Source organism: Sciurus carolinensis (assembly GCF_902686445.1).
Source record: "Sciurus carolinensis chromosome 14 unlocalized genomic scaffold, mSciCar1.2 SUPER_6_x, whole genome shotgun sequence".
NCBI lineage: Eukaryota > Metazoa > Chordata > Mammalia > Rodentia > Sciuridae > Sciurus > Sciurus carolinensis.
The window spans coordinates 3,677,622-3,694,230 of NW_025920104.1; the positions used below are offsets into that span (position 1 = coordinate 3,677,622).

The 16,609-nt window shown below is 36.8% G+C and overlaps 1 pseudogene; it reads left to right on the plus strand.

The window, feature by feature from the left end:
- Positions 1 to 1,402: 1,402 nt before the first annotated feature.
- LOC124973158 (ankyrin repeat, SAM and basic leucine zipper domain-containing protein 1-like) lies at positions 1,403 to 12,734 on the plus strand (annotated as a pseudogene).
- Positions 12,735 to 16,609: the final 3,875 nt, after the last annotated feature.

Consider the following 16,609-nt stretch of genomic DNA (forward strand, 5'->3'; position numbering starts at 1 on the left):
ACACACACATACACACACTTTTCAGAATACATCTTTCCTTAGTTTAAAAACACTTTGTTTTTAAAAAGTCCTTAACAGTAAAACCCAAACTCCTTTCTTAAAGCCTGAAAAGCCCTTTCATTTCCCACTCTCCTCTTCATGATTCTACAAGCAAGGAAAGGGATTAAGATGTCTGAGATTTAAGGGGCCCTCATTGCATTTGTTAGTACATCCTTAAGCTTTGCCCTTTTGGGGTCTCATTTATCCACCATGGTTCTAGACCTGGGTCTCAACTTTTTTCTGCCTTACAGCCTTGCCTAGACATCTCCACTGTCAGTCAAGTTTTACTCTCCCATGTTTTATGACTAACATTTTGTCATATGGAACCCTGTTCAGGCTTTAAGTACCTTATCTAAACTTACAATATAATAGTTAAGATATATTTACCTCACATTGAGATGGGCCCTATTTCAAGCCCATTATTTAATTTAATCCTGACAACTCTTTTTGTTGAACACTATTGGCATCTCCATTTTACAGAAAAGTTAACTGGTACAGAGATAGAAGCTAAGTAAATTGCTCAGGGGCTCACAGCTACAACTAATGATTCCATAAGTGATTTGATTTCAAAACCTGAGCAACACTAGTTTATTTCCTTTAGGGCCCTTACTATCTGAAAGTCTCATTTATTTGCATACTTTTTCTCATTAAAATATGAGCTCCGTGAGGCCACTTGGTTTGTCTTTAATGTTGTCTTATCAAACCAAGCTGGGCTTAGCTATACCTACTGATCCATAACATGCACTGAATGAATGCATTTAGAAAGACAAATGTGATCCCAAAATAACTTACTTAAAAGTACTTACCTTTGAAAGTCTCTGAAGTAAATAAGTAACCAAGAATCTTCAAGGAAAAAATGTACTGCTTAGCACTTTTTGAAGAATGGGGCATGGCTACTTCGCTTTTAAATAATCTTGGTATATAAATGTGCTCTGTTCCTTGATGAATTGACTTTTCTGTGGTGGCAAAGATAATGTGCTACCAACATTCCATTTAGAAGTCAAGATGTTGAAAATTGAGTTTGACCTTGGGCTGTTTTCTCCCGGGGTTTGAATCATTTACTTCCTGTCTGCTTGTTTAAATCTTTGCAGTCTTTGTAGCTCCTTGGACCCACTGCTCCCTGCACCCCCAGTTCTTGCCTGAGTTTTCCTCTGGGACGTCTATATTTCACAGCAGGCAAATGTCCCCATGGTCTGAAGTGTCTAACTCTGACATCACCTTAAGTATAAAGAATTCCTTGAGGGTCCTCCTCCTGGCTCCTCTTGGCTCACACTGTCTGATGGCATCTTGAGCATGCGTGGCACTCCACCACTGCAAGTCCTTTCCCTGGGACACACAGGACTGGCCACAGGTGATGGAGGGGATGGTGGACCACCAGGAGAACCTGGTCTTGTTGGCTTATGCCACAACTGGGAATTCCTGCCCCAGTAAATACTTCACCAAATACTCTATAAGGATGGCGGGAGAGTACCTGAAGGGAATGAAAAGTTCCAGTCAGGAGCATGTCAGCCTGGAGGACACGCAGGGTGCCAACCCTCAAGCTCTCCCTTGAGTTATGAGTAGCCACGGAGAATTGGGCATGCACACAGCCATGCGCCTGCATGGAGGCCTAGGTCCCAGCGTTCTCACGTGGCACATTCCCACACCACGCTTAGCAGGCAGCCTTGCGCTCGGCACCACGCACAGGCATCGCCTATGCGCACCGCGCAGGGCGTGGGGAGAGCGGCTGGGCGGGCGTGGTGACCGACCCTATAGTGAGCCTCCTCCGGGGCGTGGAGGTGGCTGGTGGAGAGGAGAGTAGCAAGAGCTAGGATGACGGCTGGCAGATCGGGTACCTCGACCTGGTCTCCCAGGTGGGGCTGGGGCCTTGTGTGTATGGTTTTTGAAGGCAAGGTCTCCTCTGGAAACTTCTTACCTCCTTGGGGTGTTTCTCTTTTCACCAGGGTTTCCAAGTTTGGACGTTTGGACTGAAGCAAACCCCTCGTTTTTCCTTCCGTTCCCCAGATGTGGTTTTTCACGGGTGCACTGCTTTGGCTCTCAGGCAACTCCTCACTCAGGTTCAGACCTGTCCTTGCCCCTCCTCTTAGGTATGGACACTGCACAAGCTGTGCCTGTGGACCAGACCCTGACAGCAGTGTCCTCATCAGATGCCACTGTTTCCTGACCTGGGAATGGAAACATGATTAACACGGAGTTAACTTTTTGCCTTTCTTTAGAAATTAAAAAGTTTGTTGCCTACAGAAGAAGAGAATGCAATGTTTAAGAAGGCATCCTCCACTGGACTACTTCCTCAGTGGAGGAGCTCCTGGATTCTAGTGAGAGTTAAGGGGTAATGTCAACTGAACACAGTCTTCTAAGTTCACAAGCACTCCTGTTTCAAGAGGCTTGTGCTACTTTTCTAATGAAAATGCAATCAACATTGATACATGCATCGTTCTAAATATCTTAGTTGACTTTGAGTTCTGCCTGCCTTAAATTTTTGCCTTCTCATTGTGTGCCATGCTAATTAACTTACATCGGTTCTTACAAATCATTCAAGAGGGCTATTTGGACTAATCCTACCCCACCCTGAGTTTTCTTTTTCAGAATTTACTTTAATGTAGTTTATATTTCTCAAGAATTGTTTCTAGTTGTAGTTGTAAACGTTGTAGCTATTTTTTTTTTCTGTCCTGTATTTTTGCTTTTGGTGGGATGAGACCTGAGCTTAGATATTATAAAAAAATGCCTTGAATATTTGTTCCAGCTGTATTGCCTACTCAGTGTATTTCTTAGGAAAATTACTCAAACTTTTGGAGCATCTGTTTGTTTATGTAAAACATCACAATTCTGTCCTGGGTTCCTTTTTGCTTTTCTGTTTCTTAAATATATTTTTTTAATTACCTTCATATGCAAATGTAAATTGTTGACTGTAATAGTTCAAATTATGCAACAATATAACAGATATTTACCATCTAGTTATAGCTACAAAACATTCTCACAAAAATAGGTGAGATTGTACTTAGTAAGAAGATTTTCTTCTGTGTTAGAGATGATATATAGTTTGGCAGAATGTAAAATCTTTTGGAAACAAATCAGATCAGATTTGATTACTAACTCTGCCACTCAATGGCTCTGTAATCTTGACCCAGGTACAAACATTCCTAAGCTTCAATTTTCTCCCTTCTAAAATATGGATGAATTTATATAAAAGGGTTGTTGGAGAGAGAGAGAATTGAAATGAGAGAATGTGTATATTAAAGGATGTAGAACATATAAACAATATACAGATGTTTGTTATTAGCAAATGAAAAGATGTTGGACTTGGTGGTCAGGAGGTAGAACTTGGGTTTCTACTTGAAGAATGAAATTGAATGAAGTTTGAATAAGGAGAAAGAGGCCAGAATAACTAATACGAATGCATGTATAGTGTTAGTAGTGTTTTCTGGGAAAGAATAGGAAGAAATTTGTTTCAGAAAAGCAAATTTGTCCTGGGAATACTGGGTCTGATATTCAATGAAGGTGATGGAGGCTCGTGAAGAATTAGAACTTGTTATAATTGATAGCATATATGAGTTTTTGAATCTTTTGAAAGAACCTACTGCTAAGTAGTCAACCATTTGAAATTTGACTTTAACTAATATTGAAAGGTCATTAAAAAATAACAAATATATAGGTTTAAAGTGGAAAGATATGTTACCTTTTTGTCCCCACTCATATACCCTTACTGCTCTTTTGGGGTATTTTATTCTACATATCCACGTTTAAGACTTTAAAAACTATTTCTATTATTTTGCCTTTCAAAACCATTTTTGTTTTTGAAACATATTTCTTCACCAGTCAAAAACTTTAATTAAAAAATGAAATCATGCCAAGTGAGTGACACAATTCTATAATCCAAGGAGCACTGGGGATGAAACTGGAGTGATCATGAGTTCAAAGCCATCCTCAGAAACATAGTAAGGTCCTAAGCAATTCAGCGAGACAATATAAAAAAGGGCTGGGAATGTGTCTCAGTGGTTAAATTGTTAAGCACCTGGTATTTGGAAAAAAAAAAAAAAAGGAACAGCCATTTTTATATTTGAAGGTGTCTCAAGTGTTTGTTATTTTTCTGTATATTAATATTTTAGTTCTTCATAAAGTAATTTACATATTCAAGAAAGGTATAGAAACCCCTCCACACAGAGTTGATCACATTCCTACAGTTGTTGAGTATCATTCCTATGAATATCTTTATATTTTTATGATATATGCATATATCCAAAAACAATGTAGTGTTATTTTGAGTATTTTGAACTATATAGTATATTGTATTAATCCTTATGAGATACCTGCTTTAAACACTAAACCTAGAACTTAATTTTAATATTAGAGGTGGTGATTGGTAAGAATTTTTATATCAAATGTTTTATTTATTTTTGTTTCATGTCTTTTCCTTTTTCTATATTTACTATCAAAATTCAAATAGTATTGTCAATAAGAAAAGAATGAGAAAGTTAGGTTTTTCTGAACTCATTCATATGCTTTCAGTTTTAGCAATTTAAAGAGGAAAATTTAAGAGTCCACAAGTTGGGATAGCATTTTATGTATGTACTGAAATGGTTAAATATTTTTTCTCTCAATGTTTTTTTATCTGCCTTATACCAATTAAAGTGAGATGATTGGAAATTGGATATATATAGTTTTTCAGAGACTTAATGTTTCAACAGAAAAAAGTGATCCCTGCCATAAGTTTATATTTTCTTGGTGATATTACCTTCATCTTTATAAGTGGAATACATCAGAGTCAAAGACAATACAAACTGTAAATTATACAGTGTTAAAGCCATGTCCATATTCAGTGGAGCTTCATATACAATTTTTCCTTCTTTGAAACAAAAATGTTTTCTTTAGTGAGATTAGCAAACTCTACTTAGGTTGAAGAGAGAGATTGCCATTTAAATCTCTATCTCCTTGTAGAAAAGTTTTGCCTAAATGTAATGGATTGTGTTCATTGCCTTACTGTATCCTTAGCCTTGTATTACATCTTTTTTGTTCTTCTCAGTCCTAAAACAGTTCATTATTTTTGTATATAACCAAATTTATCAATATTAATAGGGAAAAACATAATTTCAAGGATTTTTGCCATTACATTATTAAGGACTTTAAGGTCAACTGGTTCTTGCCCTAGTTACTATCTATCCCTCTATCACTCTGAAACTTTTTCCTACACCTAAGTGCTGATACGTCATCTGTGAAGAGAATTCTGGCTCACTACTTATTATTCATTTTTCTAAGGTAGAACCTGATAGTCTTTTTTAATTTCTTTTTTTCACTCCTTGTCAAAGTAATGTTAAATTCTGATGATCCTACCTTTGAATGTCCTTTTGTTATATACACCCAGTCCCACACTGCTCATGCCCTCTCTCTCTCTGTCTCCCTCTGCCCCCTTCTCTCCCTCCCCTGCTCACTCCTCCTCTCCCCCTCTCCCTCTCTCTCTCTCTCTCTCTCTCTCTCTCTCTCTCTCTCTCTCTCTTCCTTTTTCCCCTGCCCTTAAATTGATGTTTATAAATTGGTTTCCCTTCATCCTGCCCCATTCTCAACAGTGATATAATTGTGTTGCCTTTATAATACATATGGAATGATATTAATCACTAGATCACAAAGTATAGTTTGTATTTTATAACAGGACTTTCATAATCTATCCTAAACATATCTTTTTAGCTTCTTGTTTTATCTGGTCACCCATGGGTAATTTTGTGTTGAAGAGAAAATTAGGATATCTTAGGGAAATATGTTTTATTTGCAATCTTAGATATGATCCAAGTGCAATATTCTAATTTAAAAGACATTTCCTTTCTGAAACCATTTCCAACTCCCCTAGAGAGAAAGAAGTGGCATAGAACAACCTATTGTACTATAAACTATTTTATATTTATATTGATAAAGTCAGATCAAGTCTCAGAACATAGCACATATAGTAAAACTTAAGTTAGCAAGTTTATCAGTCACAATATTACTATTTTTCTAAGGCCATTATTACCAAGAAAACCTCTTATAGAATAAACTATATTTCACATGTCTCTATGTGTATATATGTTACACACACTGCAGTGAAGGTATTTTTTGTCCTTGTTTTGTTTTTGATGGTGGGACTTTTAAAAGCTTCTTTTTGTGTTGATAGGCATTAGTGTACATTCCAGCTTTCGATATGGATGGACCCCTCTGATGTATGCTGCTAGCATTGCCAATGTAGAGATGGTTCAGCTCCTTTTGGACAGAGGTGCTAATGCAAACTTTGACAAGGGTAAGATGTTTGAGAAAACTTAACTTGTTATGTCTGCTGTGATTCTTTTAATACCAAACAGTAATTAGGCAAGGAGAAAAAAGTTAAAGCAGTTTGAAAAATAACCTATTAGTTGAATTGTATATATAATATGCACAATCAAATTAGAAGCCTAATTCAAAGAACTCCTTGCACAAAGGTAGATTCTAGATATGTTTTCTTTGTAGCATATAGTTATGTACTTGTAACTTCTATAGTAGGTTTGGCAATTTTTAAAGATAAAATGTGTTGAAAAAAATCAAAAGACTGAGAATTTTTGGAAAAGTTCTTGAAAATCAGTGTATGAAATTGTAAACTCAGCATTGAATTATATCACATAAAGTTGTTTCAAAAGTAGTTTATTTAATATATTCATTTCTGCTTCTGTTAGTAAACGATTTCCACTCAGTAGTACTTTGAATGTTCTTAAAGAACAAAAGTATATATTTTCAAATACAGTTGTTAAAATGATTTAGCAAATCACTTTTTTTTTTGCAGTCCTGGCAACTAAAACCATAGTGCTCTACCACTAAGCTACATCCTCGGTACTATATATTGTTTTATTTTGTGACAAAGTGTCACCTAGTTTCCAAGGCTGACCTCAAACTTGAGATCATCTTTCCTCAACCTGCAAGTCACTGGGATTATACACATGTGTACCTGGTTTAAGTTGTTTTTAATAGGTAGTTGATTTCACTTCATGATTAAGGTGTAGGTGTTATTTTAGAGTTAACTTTCACATTCTTTTTTTGTATGTACACTAGGTACTTGTAAAGTGCTCCCTGTTTTTTTTAATATATTTTCAAAATTTCTCTTAGTTTCATGTTTAAGAAGATTTTTCATTTTGTTGTTTAAGAATATCACTCAATGAAATATATATTTAAGATTGGTACTTTTGAAAGGATAGAAAATATTTTGCTCAAAAACTTCTTTTTCTGCTTCTCCTTATAATTGGAGGAATACTTACAGTTTTAAAACACTTCATATTTTTCTTAGAATGTACACATAAATGCTTTTATGTGTCTGATAGCACAAGTCAGGTAAAGTGGGTAGGTATTAATTTCATACTTTTTGTTAGGAGCAGTTGTGGCTCATCGATAGCTCCCAGAAAAATGCTCCACAGACACGAGGTCTCACACAAGTGACTTTATTTTATGCGGACGATTCACATCCGCTCAGGGGGAAAAAAGAAAGAAGAAGAGCAAGATGGTGCATGGCCTCTCTCAGATATTGGAATCTCGTGGGTTTGGAGGAACCAAAAGCATGTTAGGACGTAATGTGGGAGGCAGGAAGATTACGGTAGCACAAGCTAGAAATTCCTGTAATGTAAAAGGCGGGAAGAATGCAGACTGACAGGTGATGAGGAGGCAAGCACTCTACCGACTGGGCTCTCTCCCCAGCCCGAGATCTCTATACTTCTGTTACTAGCAAACATAGATTAAGCCTACCTGTGTCTGTAGGCCTTAAACTGACTAAAAACTTCTAACTCTAGCAGTTTCTCTTGATAGTTACTATTATTTTTAAATGCCCAAGAATGGCTATACTTTGGTTTTAACTGATTTGCTAGGTGTTTAAGATCAAACTTGTCAAAGTAACCTGTTCCTGTCTGTTAAAGAGTTAGCTGTGTTTTCACAGGGGTCACTCATAGAGAACTTAAGAGCAGCTTCTAGCGGCCTCATCAATCTCCTTGGCCAGGAGATTGTGTGACCCAGAGTTGCAAAACTCCTTGGAGAAGTCCTCTTGTTCCCTGGGTTCAGGCTGACTTTGAGGGCAAGACCCAAATATGGACTTTTCTTGACCTCTGTATTTAATCTCAATCTCTAAGTTTGAACTTAACCATCAAGCAAGTCAATCTCACCAGTCATAAAGTAAGAGTACTGGGCTTTAGCTTTAATGTCTATAACTTTACTGTTATTACCCCCTTTTATCTAATTGGAGTTTACATTATGTGTTCTATAGGTGATGGCTTACTATTCCAAGATAATTTACGTTGTTTGCTCTTGAAGCAGTACTTCTGCAAAATATTGATCAGTCAACAATTAGAGTTTCCAAGGAAAATACAAAATGGAATTACCAACAGTAAAATGTCCCCGACCCATGGGACATCAACAGAGGATGGTAAACCTAAGAGAGAAGGAATGAAGGGACAAGAGACACAGGGAGTGACAGCAAGACAGGAATTTTGATCAAGCTGCAAATTTTTATTGTTCACATGGGTATTTATGCTGAGGAAATGAGGGGTATGACGAGACCCAGGCTGGTTGGCTGTGTTCTTCTATTGGGCTCCTGATAAGGTGCAAGTTTGCACTGGCGGGAAGGTGAAATCCCAGAAGAGAAGCAGGGACGGCACCATAGGCACCATATCATCAGAACTATCATCCAGGAGGGCAAATGGGGCGTGCTCTGCAAATCTGTCAGCCATCAGTTGCAGGGTGTTTGCATCAGCTGCAGGGTGTTTGCGCAGGGTGAGGCAACCACAAAATGTTCCCTGGGCTGGTGCTTATCATAAAGGTCAGGATGTTCTCAGAATGAGAACTTCTTCTTGGTCCCTGACAGTAAAACATTCAGTTTGTGCAATAGCTATCTTGAATTTTGGCTGAGTTCCCATTTGAGATCACAGTAATTTTTACAACAAACCTTAAACTTTTGAGCACAACTTTAAGTGAGTTAAAGTCAGGTTTACTTTGGAGCCATTGTAATGTGTAGCAGGGTGGTGAGGCAGAGCTTTAACGTGGGGCTTTTTAGTGAGGGGTAAAGGAGTATATAAACACAGATTTTGAAGATTAAGCTGAGATCAGATGGAGCTCTGTTCTCTGATGGAAATGTGGATCTAAAGAGTTATGTCAGCAATCTTTATATGTGTGCAATGTTAGGTTCCAAAGTTACTGTAAGGTGGGCAGGAACCAGAAAAGGGAGCTGATGAAACACTGGTTATCTAGTAAAGGAATTCCTTCCTGCCCATGAGCTGTGTGCCAGAGGTTAATGTACTGCCACAGCAGTTAGGCATCTTGTGCCTTGAACAGGAGCACTCCCAGGCACCAGGCATACCACAGCCATGAGGTCATCAGAGACCCCAATTTTAGTCCATTTTTGCTACTGCACATTACACTCTTTCTTAATTGTCATTTTATATATACCCTATTGATGACAGGTTTTATAATAGAACATTAAATGATAGGTTTACCATTACAGACAAGTTTAATTTGGAGAACAGCAGCTTGATAAATTTTCTGCTTTAAAGGCTTGCATACCTGGAAAATATGAACACATTTAACATACAAAGAATAATGTTTTTAAGTATGTTACTCCATGGAATAGCTTCATAAATTAATCAGATGTCTTTAACAAACACATTTGAGTAATCCCAAACATGTTGACTCCAATTCACTCATCTTATTGTAGAAAAATCAAGATATCAGAGAAGCGTACCAACAGTATTTGCTGTCTCTTTCCTGTTGAAGAAAATTCCTAGAAAAATTGATGTTAGACATTTTATAAACATTAATACTTTATTAGTGTGACCGCCTAGAGACTTGTGAGTTAATTTTAATGATGTTTTACTTCTATTAGTTTACCCAATTTAAATTGAACCTCCTTAAATCATGTGAATTAAAAATATTTGGATCCATTTTTAGAATTTAAATTTTTATGCATGTTTATATTTAACACAAAAGCAAAGGCCTTGTAATATTTATCTCCATTGCAATGTAATGGATGTTCAAAAATAACTCTAGAGTTGGATAAAAAGAACTGATCAAAAATCATTAACCTAGGTCTGTAGGATCAAAATTGTGAGCTCAAAAATACAGCATTTAAGAAAAACAAAGTCCTAGAAGAAAAATGATAATGGTTACTAATTAAAGCATGAGAAAATGAGAAGGGGAGAAAAGTTGAAAGGGAGAAAAGTATTCTGAGTTGTAACCCAGGAGAAATTTAAAATGGACACTTTTTTTTCTTGGGTTTGAAACTGGTCTCCTACTGTGCCTTTCTTCATTTACATTTCAATGTAACCCTTGACTGAGATCTGAATCTGAAAGGGGCTAATATGTTCTAGCAGAAACTTGATGCTTAGGTCCTTTTAATTTCTTGAGCCTGAAGGGAGAGCTAAGGAGTGAGAAAGAAAAGATTTGAAAATAAGGAATCAGCCAAGAGAACATGTTCAGGTTTTACTCCCCCCATGCCAGCCACCTCCCATAAAGGAGCTAGAATGTGTGTATGAGACCGCATGGTGGGGGGACTTGGTGGGCTGAATGGAGGAGCGGAAGGAGAAACAGAATGAGGCAAAGGAGAGGAATTAACAGGAGCTTCTGCAGTAGGAGACCTGTAAGGAGATGACTCATCAGCTGGATTAAACTCAGAAGAGAAAGTATTAAAAGGGGGAGTAGAAGCCAAGAGAATGTGTTAGGTTTAGCAAGAAAGAAAGAAAAAACACAAAGGGGAAAAGTCCCTTTCCATTCACCAGGTTGCCCACATATGTACTTAATTATAATTAGGCATATAATTTTACCTAGTATAAAGCTAGAATTTAGGGTGTCATAAATAGACCATTCTGATTATTATCTACAGGACAATTTAGCTCTAATTCAGGGAACAGGTGAAGGGGTTTGAGATGATTTAAAAATCTCAGGGGTGAGTTTGCTGGGCTGGATGTCCTGGATCCCGTGGTAAACTGAGACCCACCTGGATAGTGATTAATGGCGTCCCAAGAACCATGTGCCAGGCAACGAGAGGTTAGTACAGAGGTTTGGTCATCACCAATACCAGGGTCTAGCCAGGCATTAGTTGAGAGAGTTTGAAGACCTGGCCAGGATTTCAAGTGAGACAAAAAATATAAAAGAGCCTCAAACCCTGAGAAAGAATCTCAGCACCATAAAATCAGGAATCAACCCAGCAACTAGGAACAGCTATGGGGACCAAGGAGGTACCCCAACACTTCAGCAGTCTTGAGAGCACTGGATTTAATGGCTGCTTCTCAGATCAGCTGAGATGTGGAGATGTGTTTAAGTGGTCAGGGTGCCTGCCTAAGGGGAACTCACCAATTTTGGAGTCCGGTGTTGCATGCAGAAAACTGGGCGCTCACGTAAAAGAAAGGTGAGTCTGTATCCATGGGCGCTGGGGCTATCGGATGGGAATCAGTTTGCTTAGTCAGTGGAAAAACCCATCCCGGGTTTTCGACACCAGATGTTAGGGGCAGTTGTGGCTCATCGATAGCTCCCAGAAAAATGGTCTGCAGACATGAGGTCTCACACAAGGGACTTTATTTTATGTGAATGATTCATGTCTGCTTGGGGGGAAAAAAGAAAGAAGAAGAGCAAGATGGTGCGTGACCTCTCCCAGATATTGGAATCTCACGGGCTCAGAGGAACCAATAGCATGTTAGGACGTATCGTGGGAGACAGGAAGGTTACAGCAGTGTAAGCTGGAAATTCCTGTGATGTTAGAGGTGGGAAGAATTCAGACTGATAGGTGATGGGGAGGCCAGAAATTCCTGTAACGGGAGAGGTGGGTGGAACACAGATTGAAAGGTGGTTGAGAGGCCAGATTCCTTACACTTTTAATTTAGATCTAATGAAATATTAAGACATCACTGAACTCAGTTTTTTAGTCACAGAGCTGGGAGTAGAATTTTATGGTCTGTAGTGTACCACTAATATAAACTGTGGTTATAGTGACCTTTTGAATTTCTGGGTTCTTACTTGAGAAATTGGTTTTGCTTTTTTTCTGTCTACCCTCTTCCCCATTGATACCATAGGTACTAAGCATAGAATAGTTTCAGGGAACAGGGTGAGTTTAGTGAGATTAAGTAGACCAGGACTGAAAAGGAAACAATAAATATGACTGTTGTATCAGTTTCATTAGGGAGGTTATAAATTAGATTTCAAGAGCTGTCAGATGGGTGAGAGGTAAAGAAGTGAAACCAGAGAGTACAGCTCAATTTCCAATCATAAGTTGAGCAAGGAAAATTTTAATCTACCAAAAACTGTAGCAATGTAACAGAGTCATGTGCTTCACCACTTCATTGTCTTGAGGAAAAGGAATAGGGGAAGTAAGTTAAGAAGTGCTTTTTACATATAATATGAAGAAGAAAGGGATCCATCCCTGATCTCATGTTTTGGAGACTTAATCTTATGAGTGAGATTTCAGGAGATTTTGTTGAATTTGTTGATTTTTTTTGATGAATTTGTTGATTTTTGTTGATTTTGTTGAGTGCAAAAAATATATAGAATATTTAAAGGTAAGGAAGTCAATTAGATATACTTTCTATAGTTCGAGGACTTTTTCTTGCTTGGTTATTGTACATAAGCAGACTGTTTTGATGACTGCAGGTTTGGCTTGTGGCTCTGAAGAACAGATCTTGAAGTTTGTAGAACTGCTACTTTCATGAAACCCTGATCCAAAAGTAACTTGTAGGTAAGAGCCTTACTGTTGATTCAACATGTTGAAGATACTTTATCATCCTGTTAAACACTTCATAATATGCATTTTTAAAAATCATAAAAAATGTTTGTTTACTTGTCCAAATACTTGATGGATAAAATTAGGTTATAAGTTCCTAGTGAAAAGACCCCTGCCCCACCAGCTCAGGCCTATTTTAAGAGAAAAAGAAAAATTATTAACAGGGCATGTTAAAGGAATTTATCCGAAGATTTAGCTAAGAAAGGGGCAGGATAATTGGGAAAGTCAGAGCATGTCTGAACTAACAGGAGCTGATAAGCAGGAACTATAAAACTGTCCTGTAAAACTTCTGATACCAGATTCCTGACCAAGGACAGAGTAAATAGGATGAGATAACAAAGGACTGTAAATGACAAAGTAAAATTATGGCTTGTGAAGCATGTTATCTTAAGTTCTGAGCCGCTCTGACCCCTGCCCCGGAGGGTTATCCTTAGTAAGGTTCCTTCTCGGGTCAGCTCCCCTGGACTTCACAGATAAGATGAGAGAAGTCTGTGTTTATACATTCTTTACCATTTTTACGACCCGTGCTGCGGGCAACTTGGGAAAACCTGTGTCTCTATCTTTCATTTCCCCCTCTCCAGTTAAAGTAAAATTATGGCTTTTCCAAGGATTTCTAAATGCTGGATTCAAAATAACCAATAAGAAACCTGTTGCCTACCGTGCGCAAAACCTGCTCCTTTACCCTATAAAAAACCTGTGCCCCAAAGCCCGGTGTGCCAGTTCACCGAAGCTCTGGCTGACGTTTTGCTGAGCACCCACAGGCGCCTGTGTAACATAACAATAAACTGCCTCTTGCTTTTGCAGCCAGTGATTACGTGAGTTCTTCCTTGGACAGGGGGTCTTAGGGTCTTTCACTAGATCCCATTATATAGGAGTACCAAGAGAAGTTGACCTTTCAACTTTTACTTTTAAGATGAATATTATACACATTTGAACAGAAAAGGAAAAGAGTACATCAAACAATGATTTTCTTTGAATACACTCAAAAGAATATAATGGTCGAGCTAGAGAAGTAAAACCTATTAAGTACTTTGTGTAAGAACTTTTACACAAATAGTATGAAAACATATTCAAAGGTTTCTATTTGCCTAAGAATTTAGCAATTAATTATACATAGAAAAAACAATAAATGTATCTTGCATCTGTTGAAATATCTATAATATTAAAAATGAATACTTTATACATCTTTAGATAATTCCCAGATGAAAAAGATTTTTTTCTAATTGGAATGATTTCAAGGGCAGTCTGTTCTGCTGCCCAGGGGTGATTTGGTAATGTCTAAAAGGATTTTTGATTGTCATACCTTTAAGACATTATGAGTATTTAGTGGATTAGGTCAAAGGGGCTGTTATATCTTCTATAGTGTGTGGGACAGCCCTCCAAAGAATAAAAAACCCAAAATGACATAGTTGAGAAATCCTGATTTAGTATGAAAAAGGCCAAGATTTATACAGTAGACAATCAATATTTAAGGAACTAAAGATTAAAAATAACTGGAAAAAATTCTATCTATATAATGTTAGCACATCAATTCACAGGAATTGTAATTCTGTCATTTATGATATCCCTAATGAGGTATAAATTTTGAATCCAGTTGCACCTTAAAATCGGGGCATGCACTTCTTGACACTAGCTGAAGTACACTTCCAGAAGTGCTGTGATTATGACTTATACATTTTGAAGTAGCATAAGGTATGACATGCCTCTCTGGGTTCAATGAAAATTAGTTTCTATTCTTGTACCTCAGTTTTTAAAATTTATTTTGCTACTTCACCAAGATATTATAGGTAGTCAAGTCTTTACCATCTCACTCACTTACCATCTTCTAAATTCTGAATGTGAAGTTAAGCAAGCCATTATCATAGGCATTAGATTATTTTTCCTCTCAAGAAGTATATGGGATCTTTCAGATACATAGGATATATCTGGAAAAATATTGTACTTGAATTAAAATAACATGATTAGTATCTCATGATAAAATCTGTAAAGCAATCATACTGTAAGGCAATTTTAAAGCTGAAAACCCAAGAAAAGCTAGTGAATTTGAAGCAGCACAAGATTTAGACTGGTATGTAATCAAATAAAATACATAATTTTACAGCATCATTAAAAAACTGTCTAATTAACAGATATGAGAAAAAACTTCAGAGGTAAACTTTCAGCTTCTTTGTCTTCTTTAATGTTCATAACTTGAATCAATACAATTACTGAATTATGTTTTTTCATAGTCCTGAAAAGAAAATATCTCATAGCAAATAGTGATTTTTAACCTGCAGATTTTATGAGGATAGCATTAAGTGAATAAACAGTGGGATAGGGATAACATACATCAATATGAAACGGGACAAAAACATCTCAGGGCTCAAGAATACAGTGAAATTAGGGGAATTGTATAGACAAATTATATTTTTACTAAGTTTTATGTAAAATGTGCCAACAGATGCATTAGGGAACCACTATTCAGATATCAGGGAGAAAAACACCTCTTTAGATGAGTTTCCTTTCATTGTGTAGACATTCACTTCTGTTGAGCAACTCTTTTACTGAGAAAAATAACCTTTCCAGAAAAATAGCACAAGTGAAGATTTGACCATACAGCTCATAGTTTACATGAAAGCTACATGTCCACATACTTACTAGTTGCAAAAGACATTGAACACTAACTTTTTTTAAAACTAAAATGAGACCTATAGTTTTTTCTCGTAAAGTGAAAGTAATAGCAGTCTTAGTGGTCAATTTCTAAACTAGGGAGTGAAGTCCCAGTTCTGATATGTAAAAGTAGCATGGAAACTACTCATTCTGTGAGAAAAGTTCAAAAGACAGGGTCTTAGTTTGTAGATAAAATAAGGTAAATAAAAGAAAAGGATTTACTTGTTTTTGGAACAAAGGACAATTCAAGGGGTTTGTAGATCTTATAGTGAAAATAAATTACTTGATTCAAATCACTTGGTTCCATTTGTACTAAAAGGCAGTAAGTAGAAGAATTAGAAAAATGAAAATTAATTAACAGGAAACTGATACATTTCCTATACTTAATTTATTAGAAATCTGTCTGAAATGGTACTGAAAAAATTCTATAATAGTTTTCAAAATTGGGTATAACTTAAATACATGAAATACATACAATTTATTCAGTTAGATCAGTTTTGAATAATACATTTAGTTTTGTAACTCACACCTAATTTGTTATTAAGTTCACCAATTGAATCAAAAATCTGAGTTACTTTTTAATTTGTAGAACTTGTTTTCTTCTTTTTATAATTGTGGTATCACTTTATAACTCATTTTTCCCTGAAAATATTTTTAAGGTTTAGTTTAAAATTTCTTTAGCCAGTTTGGATGGTGCGTATTCAACAGCTGAGACAGTAGGTTGAGACAGGAGGATCACTTCAAAGTCAGCCTCAGCAATGGCAAGGAACTAATCAACTCAGTGAGACCCTGTCTCTAAATAAAATACAAACTAGGACTGGGATGTGACTCAGTGGTGGAGTGCCCCTTCATTCAATTCCCCAGTACCCCCCAATTTTTCTTTAATATGATAAACATATCATCTAGATGGAGCACTTCCAATTTCTGTAAGTTTATTTCTGTTAGTAATGTGTATGATGCTTCTCATTCATGCCTAGGTGCTAGTCATTAGGTTTAAAATCTGAATGGAGGACTAATTATGAGTTCTAGGCAGTTCCATTAGTGAGAATTTTATATATTTTAAAAACATGCTTTGAGTACTGTGGGTCCATGACTCGTGTAAACTTATATTAGGGATTGTGGTTCTCGGCCATTTTGGAGTATACAACATTAAGAGCTGGATTATTTCTGTTTTATCCTTAACCT